Genomic DNA, 15,652 nt, shown 5'->3' with positions numbered 1-15,652 from the left:
TCTAGGAGGGTCATGAAACAATATTTCTTGCAAACTGAAGTGACCAAGAAGTTGAAATTAAATTCTGCACAATAGCAGATATGCAGTATGAAGGTAATTTGATCATGATCAAACTGAAAACAATAGACAATAATGCTGCCATGAAATATGTTACTGTGCTCTGTTTCTACGGAGTTCAGTCAGCATAATGTCAAGATGTGGCCACAAAAGACTGGTAAATTACCGATTTTATGCCAATCATAGGACATGTACTGTAATTCAAGGAAAGCATCACTACTTTAATGGACACAGACATCATTGTCTCGAGGTAGTTAGTAATGCTACTAAGAATCATTTCATTCAACATTTACTAAAGCCTTGCTATATGACAGGCACTGTGCACAGAAGACAAAGGTGAACCAAATCAGACAGAGCTTCTGATTGCATGGAGCTTACCATCTAGTCTGGGAAGGCAGATACTAAATCAACCACATAATTAAACAATGTCAAACAACGGCTATAAAGGAAAGGAACTCAGTACTATACAAATACTTATCAGAAGAACAGGGCTTAATCTTGGCAATGGATGGGGAGTGGGTCATGTTAGAAAATGAACTTAAGGCCTCAAAAAAAGTTTGCATTCATGGAGAATTAACAGATTCTAACAATAACGAATACAACAAGCCTCTTTACTGACCAGCTACTATGGGTTCGGCACTGCTATACACAAAATCTCTAATCTTTAAGCCAACCTAGAAGGAGAAAATCTCCATTTAATAAATGAAAAGTCTGAAGCTAAAAGAGATTAAATAACTTTTTTAATGTGGCTTAGTCACAAGGGAGATCTAAACTTATTCTCTTTCTATACCACCATGTTGCCTTCAATTCAGTATTTGCCCTTTCTCAAGGAAAGTTCTGATTTTAGAGTAGCAACATGTTTGAAGAAACTTATTTTCATAACTACTATACTATCCACTTACCTTGGTTTGGTCAACTCATCAAGCCATATTCTGAATCAAGATGTTCAGAACCATATCATTCCATGTCCATGCCAAGCTGATCTTTCAAACATATTTTTTTTTTAGATTTATTTATTCATGAGAGAGAGAGAGAGAGAGAGGCAGAGGGAGAAGCAGGCTCCATGTATGGAGCCTGATGCAGGACTCCATCCCAGGTCACCAGGATCAGGCCCTGGGCTGAAGGCGGCGCTAAACCGCTGAGCCCCCACCCCGGGCTATCCTTTCAAAGGTATTCTATATGGATATAGAAGAAAGGTGTAGGGGATCCTAGGGGATCCCTGGGTGGCTCAGTGGTTTGGCGCCTGCCTTCGGACCGGGGTGTGATCCTGGAGTCCCATGATCGGGTCGGGTCCCATGTCGGGCTCCCTGCATGGAGCCTGCTTCTCCCTCTGCCTGTGTCTCTGCCTCTCTCTCTTATCTCATAAATAAATAAAATCTTAAAAAAAAAAAAAAAGAAGAAAGGTGTACAACATGCTTAAAGCCACTGGAGACTGGGTTGGAGCTCCTCCCTCTCTATTACTTACTTGTGAGACTTTAGACTGGTTACTTTCCAAATCTGTTTCCTTATCTGTATAATGGGAATAAAAATGCTTAGACCTCACAAGGTTTTACCTTACCATTAAAAGATACTCCATGCAAAGTCCTTAACATAGTTCTGACACAAGGTAACATGTTTAATAAAGGTTAACTATTATTTCTGTGGATCCCTGATGTTGGTTTATACTAACACTATAAGACTATCCAAAACTGAGTCAAAGCAGATTTCTATGTAATGGTTGAAATTTAAAGGTATGACTTAATGTAATATACTTGCTATTCAGAAACAAATTTAAATAGTAGGGGCAATTTGGTGTGCCAAAATTTTTTTTTTAATTTTTTTTTTTTTTTTTTTTGGTGTGCCACTTTAGCCTTTATTCACGACTGCACAAATGAGAGGCTCTGAGGCAAAGAGAGATACTGCTTCAGCAAATCTCAAATAAAACTAGTTTTCCTTCTACTATTATTATTTCCTTTCCATTAATATTAACTGGAGAGCACTAACTGGATAGGTCTTTTCAGTGAGAAAAGCAAAGTATTGTTTGTAGTAAGTAATCAGTAAGATGGCTTTGTCAAAAAGACATTTTCCTGAATCAAAACAAGTGGCACCTTCCTTCCCCACTTTGTGTAAGTATGGAAAATGCATATGAAATGGAGTTGTGAGTATAAACTTTCTCCTTTATCCCTGCAGACACTGCCTTTACAGTTTATTTTAGCAGATTAAAAAAATGACAATGACAATACGACAAAGGCCTTGTATGATGGACAGGAAAGATAGGATCCTCTTCTGTGGAACCTTAGCAAAAGTTGTACTTAACAGAGAAACTTATAGTACTAAAAGACCTGTACTGGAAAAGCAGAAAGGCCTCAAAATAATGATTTTTGAACTTTCACCTTAAGAAACTAGAAAGTATTAAAACACACCCACACACCAACCTAGAGTATTTTGCTTTGCAAAATAAATTAGCTGGAGAAAGACATATACCATATGATTTCACTCATACGTGGAATTTAAGAAACAACAAAAAACAGAGTATAAGGTTAACAGAGAGAGAGACAGAGACAGAGACAGAGACAGAGACAGAGACAGAGACACGTGAACCAAGAAACAGACCCTTAACTAGAGAACTGATGGTTACCAGAGGGGAGATGGGTGGGGGATGAGTAAAACAGGTGATGTGGAGTAAGGACCCACACTTAGGATGAGCACCTGGTGATGTATGGAAGTGCTGACTCTATATATACTGTACACTGAAACTAATATTACACTGTATGCTTACTGGAATTTAAATAAAAACTTGGAAAAATAAACTAAGGAGAAAAAAAAAGGTATATGGATATCTCTGTACCTTCTCCTCAGTTTTGCTGTGAACCTAAATACGTACCAAAAAAACCCTTTATTTTTATTGATTTTTAAGATTTATTTATTCATGAGAGAGTTAGAGACACAGGTAGAGGGAGAAACAGGTTCCCTGTGGGAAGCTGATGGGGAACCTGATCCCAGGATCACACCTGAGCCAAAGGCAGATGCTCAACCACTGAACCACCCGGGTGTCCCTAAAGTTTATTTTTAAAAAGCCAACTTAAATTCTGTCTTAATTAACTTAATTAAGTTAACTTAAAGTAAGTCAGATAGAAGAATAAAGAGCAGGAACCCATGAAATGGGAAAAAGAAAAGTACTAGAAATCAAAAGCTGATTTTCCAGAATCAATACAATTGATAAATCCCTAACCAGAGTGATCAGAAAGAGTGAGAACACAAGGTGTTAACATCAGACTTTCCGGATTACCTTCCCACAAAGAAACTCCCAGGCCCTGGAGAGCAACACTGGTAAATTTTAACAAACATTTATGAAAAAAGAGTAATACCAATTCTTTCCAGAAGACAGGAAGTATTTAAATTCATTTTATGAGGTCAAGATTACTCTGTCCCAAAATGTGACAAAGATGATAAAAATACGTACAATACAACAAAACAAAAGAATGCTACAGGCTAATATCCCTCATGAACACAAATCCTAAACAAAATTTTAGCAAAATTTTTGAACCCAAAAATATATATAAAAAGAATATCACCATGACCAAAAGGAGTTTATCCCAAAAATACAAAGTTGGTTAAATATTTGAAAAAAGTCAACATAATATATCATGTCAACAAACTAAAAAAGAAAAACCGTATCATCTCAGTAGATGAAAAACAATCTGACAAAACCCTATGTCCTTCCTGATAAAAGCTCAGCAAATTACACCTAATAAGGGGCTTACACCGAAAAGCCCAACCACAACTATCATAGTACATTGGTGACATATCGAACGTTTTGCCCCTAAAAATCAGGAACAACACATCTCTGTTCCTACCAATTCTACTCAACACTGTACTAGAAGCTCTAACCAGTGCAATTGGGGGGGGGGGGGGGGGAGTACTTACTTTTTTAATAGAAAGAAGTAAAATTGTTTTTATTTGCAGGTGACATTCTCATCTATGCAGAAAATCCTATGGACTCTACCAAAAGCTGCTACAACTAATAAGTAACCTCAGCAGTGTTTCAGGAGAAAACAATACATAAAATCAAATGCATGTATATATATATATGTTTTTCTTTCATATAGATGCTCAGTATTATTTACAAGAGCATCCAAAGATATGAAATATTTAGTGATAAATTAATAAAAACATGAAACACCTATACACTGAAAACTACTAAAAATTGTTGAAATTAGAGAGGACCTAAAGAAACAGATATACCCGTTTGTGGGTTTGAAGATTCAAGACTGTAAAGATGTCAATTCTCCCTAAACTGATGTGTAGATTCATTGCAATACCAATCAAAACCACAGCAGGTTTTTAAGGAACTCACAAACTGACCCTAAATTCAATCTCGAAATGCAAAGAATCTAGACTAAGTAAAACCACTTTGAAAAAAAACAAGTTGGAAGGCCAGGACTACAAGTTGGAAGGCCAGGACTACTGGATTTCAATTACTAGAAACTGAAAAAAAAAAAAAATCAAGAAAGTATAGTTTTGGCATAAAATGCTAAAATATGCAAACTTTTATCAGTAATGCATAGTGAAAGAAAGATCAGTGGATGCCTGGGAGGAAGGGAGGGGCTATAGGAGAGAGAGGCTACAAAGGAACAGGGAAGGTAACAGATGTGTTCATTATCTTGATTATGGTGGTGATTTCACAGGTGTTTTTCACATGCCAAAACTTACCAAATTGTACACTTTAAATATCTGCGGTTTGTATTTCAATTATATCTCAGGAACAGATTTTCCTGAAATCAAATCTCTGTGGCTCTATTCTTACAAAATGGGTTGCTAACAAAGTCATATTTGAGATAAGATGAGGGCAGGGGTGACTAACAATCTTCATGGGAGACTTAAGGAGCAAAAGCTAGTTGAGGTCAGGTTCCTTCACTGCTAGTGCTGAAGGAAAAGCTTTTGCCTTCTATATCCTATACCTCAACTAACTACGTGGAACCAGAGTTTTAAAGTGGGATGAGAAAGGATCAGTGTGACCTCAACCAGTTGGGTGAGCGTTAGAGATCAAAACAATTGTATGAATTGCTGGAAAAAAACCTCCTTATTAATATCCCAACTTCTAGCACTATTTTGCCCAACTCTATTCTTTACTCTGCCAACTACATGGAACTTGCTAAACACAAAATGTGATCACATCATTCCCTTTTAAAAAGTCTCCTAATGACTATTCATTGGAGTGGTCTATCATCTGATGACTACCCTTACAATTTCATTTCTCACAGCATTCCTACCCCAGCACTACCCCCACCCCATCCTTTGTTTAGTTAACTCCTACTAATCCTTTAGAAGCAGGCTTTAATACAATTTCCCATGGAAAGTCATCTTTAACCACCTCAGCTGAGTAATGTGAGCCTCGCAGGTGTGCCCAAAGCACCATGCATTTCCTGGAGTCCTGACATTTAGCACTCTGTACTCAAATTGCATGTATCTGTATTCTCTATGAAAGGCCAGGCACCATGTATCTATTATTTACTTTTGCATCTCCAATGCCAAGTATAGTTTGTGACATATAGTAAATGTTAATACGATAAAGCTGTTGGCTGAAGAAATGGAGAGGTTGCTCAAGTAATAGATTTGGAAGTAAGCCATACAGGACACCTTCCATTTCAAGTAAACATGGGTAATATACTTTAGTTATCTGGTAATAGCAGTAACTTGAGGTCAATGGTGTGTTTACTGATGTAGGGAATTTGAATGACAATTTCAACAGGTTTTCAGTGGTTCTGATAGGTGGTAACTGCAGTAATGGTGATGAAATAGGGAAGGAAGATAGTGCTCTATCTAGTTCCTTTCTTCCTACGCTCTGCCCATATTCTAAGCATTAGTGACATCATCATAGTGGACATTAGACACCTATTCTGTAATCTTGATTCTAACTTAATGAAACATTACCAGTACAGAGAAAAATCTAACCCTAATTTTGTCTCCCAGATTCTGGGATTAAAGAAAGATGTACAATCTCCAGGGGTCCCTTAGCATTACGTGCCATGTTTTCCCTTTTCTCTTGCTTTTCCACATGCCACAGAGACTATTTTAAAGTTACTTCCACTTTTTATAGACTTAAGACTTCTCTATCTCTTCCTTCCCTTTCGATCTCAGCAGATAATCTCATCATACCCTCTCTACACAGAAGACTGCTTCAGACAGCCACTCCCTCTGGAACTTCCCTCCACCACGCTTTCCTACAACCAACAAATCCTCTCCTCCTATCTGAAGCCAAACTCTCACCTGTTTTAGATATCATTTTTTCTTGCTTTCTTAGAAAGCTTACTCCTTTGTTTATCCCTTTTCTTTGTTTTCAACCTCTACTGCTCTACTGGTTCCTTTTCATCAGTACATGCCATGCACAACTTTTCCACTAAATAAGCCAACTGCAACACAACAACCTCTCTTTAGACCCATCCTCAGACCTTTTAGTTACTGTTCTCCCTCCTCCCTTTAATGGCTAACTTTTCCAAAAGCACTGTCCATATTTGCTATCTCCAATTTCTCACCTTTTGTTCTGACTTCTACCCTCAACACTAAACCATACCCATTTTTGCTGAGGTCAATGACTTCATGTTGCAAAATGCGAAGGTTGTCTCAGTCCTCACCTTAATTGGCTTAGAAAGTGACAAAGTCCATCACTTCTTATTTTTTTAAACATATGCTCTTCTCTTGGCTTCAGTGACATTACATTATTGACTATCGCTTCTGTTTCCTCTCCTGACTTATTCATGTCCACCAGGTGTTTAAAACAAATTTTGGAAATCTTGGTTATGATTCCAGATTTTCATTATATATAAACAGCTGATAAGTTTAGTCATCCTCATACAGTCCTCTAGTAATATCTACATTGAAATACCTTGACTATAAATTTTTTTTGGAATAACAAATGCTTCCTTAGGGATAAAGTACACATATGTTTTTTAAAGATATCACTATACAGTAACATTGTATGTTTTTGAGAATGTTTCTCTTCATGATGTGTGTAAATAATCATGCAGGTCATAAATGACTGCACACAGCTTCTCTTTGCTATGTACAGCTGAAGTAACACAGACTGACAAATCTAATTTGTCATCACATCAAGGCTTGCCTAGTTTCATCTTTCTCTTTTAACAGAGTAATTTATCCAGTTTCATTTTACTTTCCTTTATTGCAACATGAAGCCTGTTGGTTGTTAAATACACAACACAGATTTTTAAGGTGTTTTTAAGCTATCCTTATTTTTTTCAAATATGGCATATTCCAGATACGTAATATAGTAGGTATTATAAACTCGACAATATTTTCTGGTGAGCAGTTTAAATTAAACACACTCTATCCAGGACTACTGCAGTGACTATGAAATACTTCAGGACGGGTTGACTCTTGTGCCTATCCAATAAGGGGGTTAGATTATGATGGGAGAAGAAAGTCTATGTGAAATTCTAAATCAAATGGAACCGAAGAAGAGTTGTAAAATTACTCTATTTTAACAACTGCAGACTACCTTCTCTGGCTCTTCTCTGGTCCTAATCAGAATTATTCTTAGAATTAAAAAAAAGAAAGTGATAATGCACAACGAGTTTACAATAATAAGTCAGTGAGTTCTATGTTAAGGGGAGAACTGAATAAACAATATCATTTATTCCAATGTTGAAGCATGATGACATTTTAGGGTTGGACACTGGACAGTTTTCCAACTTTTTGAAAATTAAATGACATTACTGGCATTTATGAGAGCTAGTTATGCTTCAATTCTCAAGTACCATTGTTCTCAATAACAAAGAGCCTCAGCTATACTGGTAAATTCTTGTCTGACTAGAAAATTATTGGTGTAATGGTCTAGTTCTATCTTTAATATCAATAAATCAGCTAGTATTTACTAAGAAGCCATGTTCCTCGCATTGTACTGGGCATGCTAATGGTACACAAAAGTGAAATTGCGGGTCTGTGTCTACCTTAGGAGTCAGAGACTACATCTTCTACTTCTTTTATTGCTGCCACAATGCCAAATATGGTACTTCTAAACCTCAATAATAATTTGTGATTGCTAACTGATTATGTTATTTTATGTTATAAAATATTATATTAAGACAACAATATTCATTAAGGTGGTCCGGAGAGTATGGGTGAATATAGCACATGTGTACCTAAGAGAGTATGCCTGGAGAAATTAATTATTATGGTATATGGATTTCTCAAGGAGTTTCCTCCCGAAAATCCAAGAAATGTTATTTGGAAACCTCCTACCACATGACATGGTTGTGGGGTTTCGCTGAAATAATGTAAGGTTCCTGGCACATAGTGAGCACTCAATAATGCCAAATGCTCCTCTTAATATTAACAGAGGCTTCAATGGTTGTCATCTGAATTAACCTTCTACTCAACTTCTCCACATTCAACAATTCAACAAATGTGAATCAAGTCAATCAATGTTCCTAAGAAGTAAGACCGATCACACTTCTCCTTCACTCAAAAAATTTCAACTGCTCCCTTTTGTTGAAGAGAAAATCCTCATCATGATGCTCAAGTTATCTTCACTTTAACACCAACTTACCATTCTGGCCATTTTACCTCATATGCATTACCTCATATGCACACTGTTTCCAACACATCAGTGCTTTCCCACTTCTGAGAAACTTCACATCATTGCCTGTCTTTGTCATGGTTCCCCCACTTCCATTCATGTCTTGATCTACTGAAATTCCACTTATTCCCTGAGATCTATTTTCTCTGTTAAACTTTTACTTGACACTCTTTTTATCCCCCTGATACTCTGGATATATAATTCCCTGCTTTGAATCCTCATAGTTCTTGTTTATGTCTCTTACTCTATTTCACCTTTTATCAATTAGGCATTTGTTATTTATGTACTTCAATAAAAACTCCATTAAAAAAAGAACAGTGCCTTACTTATATATACCGCCTATGATATCTATGGGTGACTTGTTCCAACAGTCCAATTTAATGAATTAGTGCAGTCATTTATACTATCTTTGTCACACTATGGAACAAAGTGTGCTGCTTTGTTGCTTACCATAACTATCACTCCATAAACAGATATTTCAAAAATGTTATTGATGTGTCTGAACATCATAAAGTCTTAGTGTTGGAAAGGACTCTGAGTGTCATCCAACCCAACCACTCCCTCTGTGTTTGAATCCTTGCTTGTATACGATATCCAACCTAGAATTGAACCTCTAATGAAAGGCAACAAGATCTTACTATCACCTCATTCTTACTTTAAATGCTAGAAAATCCACTGTTTACCAGTTCTGTGTTCTACCCCTTGGGAACACATGGAATAAGCAGTCCCTATTTTCATGTTAGGTTACCAATTATGTTTAGCAGCCACATCACATTATAAGATGAAATCTTTTTTGTATGATTTGCTATTCTCCTGAACTTCAATTACTGATTTTCTGAGTAAACATGTAGAGCCATTACATTAATGGCTATTAAATTTCAACTTATAATGGTCATCTTATTTTTCCAGGCTGCCAATTTCTTTCTAGATTAAAAGGAATGTGTTAGTTCTGATCCCCAACCTCCCTGTAGTTGTACCTCATGTATCTTCATTATGGTGATCTAAGACATTTATTAGAAAGTAAGAAAAGATGAGAATGAGCCCCACCAGAATTTAGGAAACTTCCTTCAGTTCACTACATAAAGAAATAGGTAGTATATCTGGGTACTACCATTCAAACAGTCTTGAATCTAGTTCATTACATTCTTATCCAACCATCCTTTACCATCATTCCCCCAAGCATAACATTAAAACATAAAAATTTCAATGAAATGATTAAGATTTCCTTTATCTGATGGTCTAGGAACTGCAAAAAAAAAAGAAAAAAAACAAAAACAACCAAACAAACAAACCAAACAAACAAACAAAAAAACGGGGGGGGGGGGGGGGGGGGATTAGCACAGCAGGATTTATTTCTAATTGATCTCTTCCTATGTGTTACAAACAACCCCATGGCCACCATGAATAAATACATTTACATTTAAAAAGTAATATGTTCATTAAATAAGATTTGGAAAATAAGAGATTTTTCTTCTATACAGTCCTGCCATCTAAAATACAACCATTAAAAAAAAATACAACCATTATTACTACCTTGCTGTATTTCTGCTTAATTTTCTCAATGAAAGTAGTTACTTAAAAAATTATCATCACACTAATTATTTAACATTGAGATATCTTGTGCCATTCTTGAAAGCTTCATAATATTCGGTCAAGGTGTGCCATAGTTTACCTAAATACTCTCCTAATTCTGGACACATAGATTAATACCAAATACCCTGTACCATTAAAGTTCTTATTTTATAGAACATACAATATCATATATCTCATCAATTCCAAAGCATAGCCTTTTCCTATATTTTAACATCTCTGAAATGGGGTCACAAAATGGGGTGGGGGGCTTACCACTTGCCTTGATGAAAGGGGGAAGGTCACCCTATGGGTTGATTATGTGCTTTGGAAAAACACTACCAGTCATTGACTATGCCTGGCTTTGCTATGGAAACTAAAATATGACTGGGTCAAAATGCTAAAATGTGCAGTACAGAATTAGATTATCCTGAAGCTGGAGAACACAAAATTGTGAAATACACTGAAAGTAACATCTGCTCACATTACTCTCATGGAAAATGGGTGAGTGTGCCATCAATTCTAGTTCAGAAACTAAATAGAATATTTCATATTTTAATAATGTAATAAAGATATTAGATAAGTTAAAGCCAGTAGGAACTCATTAAATCTTAATGCTAACACTAAATGTCTGGAAGTTCTCACTTCATCTGAATTGTGTCCACAAACTAAAAGGAAAGCAAACTGACCTCCAGTATAAGCAATATATTCTCAGGGACACATTCCTAATATGCCTGTCTCAACTTCCATGAAAACAAACTGAAAAAAACAACTCAAAAAGCTCAGAATGGGGCGCTCAGGTGGCTCATTCAGTTAAGCATCCGACTCTTGATTTTGGTGCAGGTCATGATCTCAAGGTTGTGAGACTGAGCTAGCTCTGTGTTGGGTTCTGCATTGGGTGTGGAGTCAGCTTAAGATTCTCTCTCCTTTGACTTCCCGTGCCCTGCCCCCTTCCTACGGTGATTGCATGTGCATGCGGTGTGCTCACTCTGTCTAAAAAGAAAACAACCAAAAAAAAAAGAAAACAAGCTCAGAAAACCAAGCATATTGGCCAACTACTTGTACATTCATTATCTATGGTGTTATGGAAGCATGCCCTTGTGATCTATTTGCACATTACCATATACAGTGCCACTGTAGCAAAGATACTACCTACTGCATCACCATTCTATTCTCCTTTATCAACAAATTTTGACTTTATTAAGTTGGCAATGTGCCCCACTCCCACACATTTCCCAGCAACTCAGTACCTAGAAGTAGCCAAGAGGTGAGAACACAAGCTGAATGGTGCCTCGAGGACTTACTGGAATATAGGCTTCTCCTCTTATTCCTGTTTGAATGCGAGAATGGTGGCTGAAACTCCAGCAGCCATTTTGGACCATGAGGTGACCCTGAACATAGAAGTGATTCACAAAGGATGGAGGAGGAGTTTAAGTACCTTATGACCATGGAGCCACTGTACCAGGCATGGACTGCCTACTTCATGGTTTCTCTTACAAGAGAGAAAAATAAACCACTCTCTTGTTCAGTCATTTATCACCTTTGGGAAAAGGTTATAAGGTAAAAAGTTTCTTTTCTCCCACTGTCTCTTCTTAGATGCAGAATCTGCTCCTGTCAGAATAAAACAAAAGTGCTCCACTATTTCTCCATCCATGAAAGATCAACCACTTTCTGTGGCAACAGACTTACAGAGAGACCTAGGGCACATTCCTGCCTGAAGTTAGAATTTTTTTAAGCAGTCTTTTAGAACTAGGCAATAGAGAATACTAAACTTATCACATCAGGCCAACAAAGTAACCAGAAACTAGAATTCTTCTAGTACAAGGCAGATGGTACGTGTGGTCAGGAGCAATCCTCACGTCCTATCTGTTTGCATACCCTCAATCTTGACAGCTTTCCCCTTTAAAGGGTAAGTAACAGAAGAAAAATAATGGGGTGTAAGAAAACAATAACAAAGGAAAAGAAAAATACTGAAAACTCAAGAACTTAATTTTAGAAAGCATTCACAGAGTGAGCAACATGGAATCCAAAAGACATGGTTTCTATGAAAAAAGTATCTTAAGAGAAAAATAAGCAACCATGTAGAGTGAACAAACTGAGATCCAGGTTGATGGGACTAGGAAGCTGGCTCAGAAATACAGCCGGAGAATTAAAACGGCAATTGCAAGATTAAAATCTGCACCAAAGTCAGTAGAGCTGGGTAACACTACCAACTCTAGATTGAGAAAACTGAATTAAATAAAGAATTGACAATAAGCTTAAGAAATTCTCCCAGAATACTGAAATGATAAATAAAAATGATTAAAATGTTATAATGACAGTAAAGTTAAAATCTATAAATAATACCTGGTCAGAACAAGGGGAACTAAAAAAGTTATAAAAGTAAACTTTTTTGAGTTTAAAAAAGACCTGAACCTACAGATCTCTTAGGTAAAAGCTGACAAAATTCAATAGAACTGCCCCCCCAACCCCTTCTGCTGCTGCCTATTAGTAAAGTTTTGCAATTTCTGTTTTACAAGGATAAAACGAAAGTAAAAAAAAAAAAAAAAATTAACTCTAAAGAAAATTAAATTAGCCTGGTCTCTTTCTACAACACTGAATTCCAGGGGACAAGAGAAAGAAACTCTCTAAAATAATGCTCTCTGGAGAGGACTTGGGGATGAGGTATATGCCTCTGAGGAGAGCTGCTGACACCGACACCAATGGGAGATGTATGAGGTGTCCTTTAAATATGCTGGAGGTAGGCAGAAGGTTGAGAATCTCTGATCTGCACCTGAGAGAGAATAAAGTATGACTCACGCATTCCACACCAAGCAAATCAACGTTCATGTGTAAGGCAAAGGCAGTTTTGGGTACCAGCAAATCAGAATATACACCACTGATGCTCCCAAGATGGGAGGAGGAGAAGGTGAGCAGTACCTTAAGATTTCTAGCCCAGTAAATTCTCGAACACTTAGTCTCAGCATCCCAAAGTGTTTTTTTGTTTATAATGGTTCTATCTATGGGTATTTATCAAAGTAGAAAGCCTTTTAAATATTTATTAATTCATTTAGAAGTAACAAAAAGAAACACACTGCATGTTAACATAAATGAGATTTTTAAAAATAAAAAATAACTCTATTCCTCTTCCTGTCTCCCCCAAAAGGTAAAGGGTGACACTGCATTATATATATACATATCTTGCAATCTTTTAAACATCTGCTTTAATAGAGGACAGCTGACTTCTCATATCTGCTGCCATACTCAATTTGTTTTGATATGTCGTTTTGGCCGAAATGTATGAAGAAAATTTGGCCTTCCACAGATATATAGCTGAACAGGTAAAAAATTTAACATGCTCTTAATAGCCTTTTCAGCTAATTATGGATTTTCTTTGACATTACACTAAAACTCAACAAGTGGCGGTTTGTTAAAGATTATTTACAATGTGGAATCTGTCACTGTAGCAATGAACTTCATACTCTGTTAACATTACAACAACTCTTGACCTAATGGATGTTTTGAAGAGGTCCCTGGGGCCCCCATGGATCTAATACATCTACAGCACTTTGAGAACTGTTGCCTTAATGAAACAAGAATTCAAAATTAGAACACAAGAACGGGGAGCTTTGGCATGAAAGAACTAATGATGAAAAGCCAATTAAACTTTTATTTAAGCAAATATGCTTAAAAATTAAATAATACAGATATTAAAAATAAGTCTTGAGAGAGAAGACATAGAATTTAATAAGCACATACAATCACACATTTATATGAAACAGAAAGTAGGTGAGGAAATAAAACTTCACTAGATTCTACCCGAAATAGGGTCTTAAGTGACACGAAATAGGGTCTTAAGTGACACAATCACAATTAAATGCTGTACACAGTGACTTTTAAATAAATGATGGCATATCCTCCATGAAACACTACACAGAATCATTTAAGATGAAAATAACATACTTCTTGAATGCTTACCATGTGGCTAGACTGTTACAAGTAATTCCCAAGTGTTAATTCACTTAATTATCACAAAGCTTTAGGAAATTAGTACTACTATTCATGTACAAGGAAACCGAGGCCCCAAGAAGGTAGCTTGCCCAAATTCCATACTGTCGACATGGGGAGAGGACCATGCTGTTGAGTGAATAAAGCAGAGATGATCCCACTTACTTCAAAACTTAGAAGACTATGCTTATCTATAATCATATAAAATATGCAATAAATTTATTAGGAGTCATCTTTAGAGGCCAGGACTATGAAAATACTCTCACTTTCTGAATTTCAACATTATATTTGTTAAAAATGAGCATCTATTACTTTTTTTTAAAAAAAAGATTTTATTTATTCATGAGGGACACACAGAGAGAGGCAGAGAGACAGAGGCAGAGGCTCCCTGTGGGGAGCCTGATGTGGGACTCGATCCCTGGACCCCAGGATCACGCCCTGGGCTGAAGGCAGACAACCATTAACTGCTGAGCCACCCAGGTTTCCCGCATCCATTACTTTTATAATCAATTAAAATAACATACTTGTTTTGAAAAAATACAACTAGAGGCTACTGCTTAGTAAAATTTAGATTCAAACACTTGTTTACTGATGAAATTTAAGTTCTGATAGAACTAAAAAAATGAATACCTTACAACTCAGAGAAAAGGCAACTGAGAAAATAAATCCCTATGGCTAAAAAAAAAAAAATACAAAATGAAAGTAAGTTTAAGCAAAATAAATTCAAAGTCTAATGAAAATTTAAACTCATCAGTTATGTCAACAAATGTGAATAGGTTTAACTATCAAATTTAAAGATAAAGAATGAATCTTAGATTTTGTTAAATAACACTGACAAAAAGAAAAGCAAACAAAAATCCAATGAGACACAGACCCCAAAACAAAATAATATAAGAAAATGTGAAAAATGTAACGAATGGGCAAAAATATATCAGGCACATATATCTAAAAAATTAATGAGTAGTTTTAATATGATAAACTTGAATTCAAGGCAAAGAAAAATACACGTGAAAAAGATGTTCATTTTACAAAAAAAAAAAAAATGTGTATGTTAGTCATGTATCTACCTGAAAATAACTGACAAAAATAGCACTGTAGTGGGAGACTGTCTTAATAATCTCAGTCTTTGGCAGGTTGACTGAATTAATATATATTGAACTTTGTACTTTATAGAAACTACACCTTTAACTTTCAGTGATTAACGAAAGTTGACTGTAATAGACCCAAGAAAACCTCAACACATTCTAAAGTTCGAAACCTTATAGAAACTATTCTCTAATTCCAATACAGTAAAACTAAAAATCAATACCAAAACTTTATATAAACACAAAGTAGGCCAAACCCCCCCAAAGGAACAACAAAAAAAACCCATACAAATACACACACACACAACAAAACCAATAGTAAATGTCCTATATTACCGATGAAGCAAGGAAGACCTCAATACTGGAAAATCATTATTTT

The 15,652-nt window shown here is 36.1% G+C and overlaps 1 protein-coding gene across 1 annotated transcript in view; it reads right to left on the bottom strand.

Annotated features, from left to right (window-relative positions):
- MTPN (myotrophin) overlaps window positions 1–15,652 on the bottom strand; it is a 52,683-nt gene that overhangs the window by 19,157 nt on the left and 17,874 nt on the right.

Source organism: Canis lupus, chromosome 16 (genome assembly GCF_011100685.1).
Source record: "Canis lupus familiaris isolate Mischka breed German Shepherd chromosome 16, alternate assembly UU_Cfam_GSD_1.0, whole genome shotgun sequence".
NCBI lineage: Eukaryota > Metazoa > Chordata > Mammalia > Carnivora > Canidae > Canis > Canis lupus.
The sequence above is the reverse complement of the archived record's forward strand: the minus strand, read 5'-3'. Positions and strand labels throughout refer to the sequence as shown.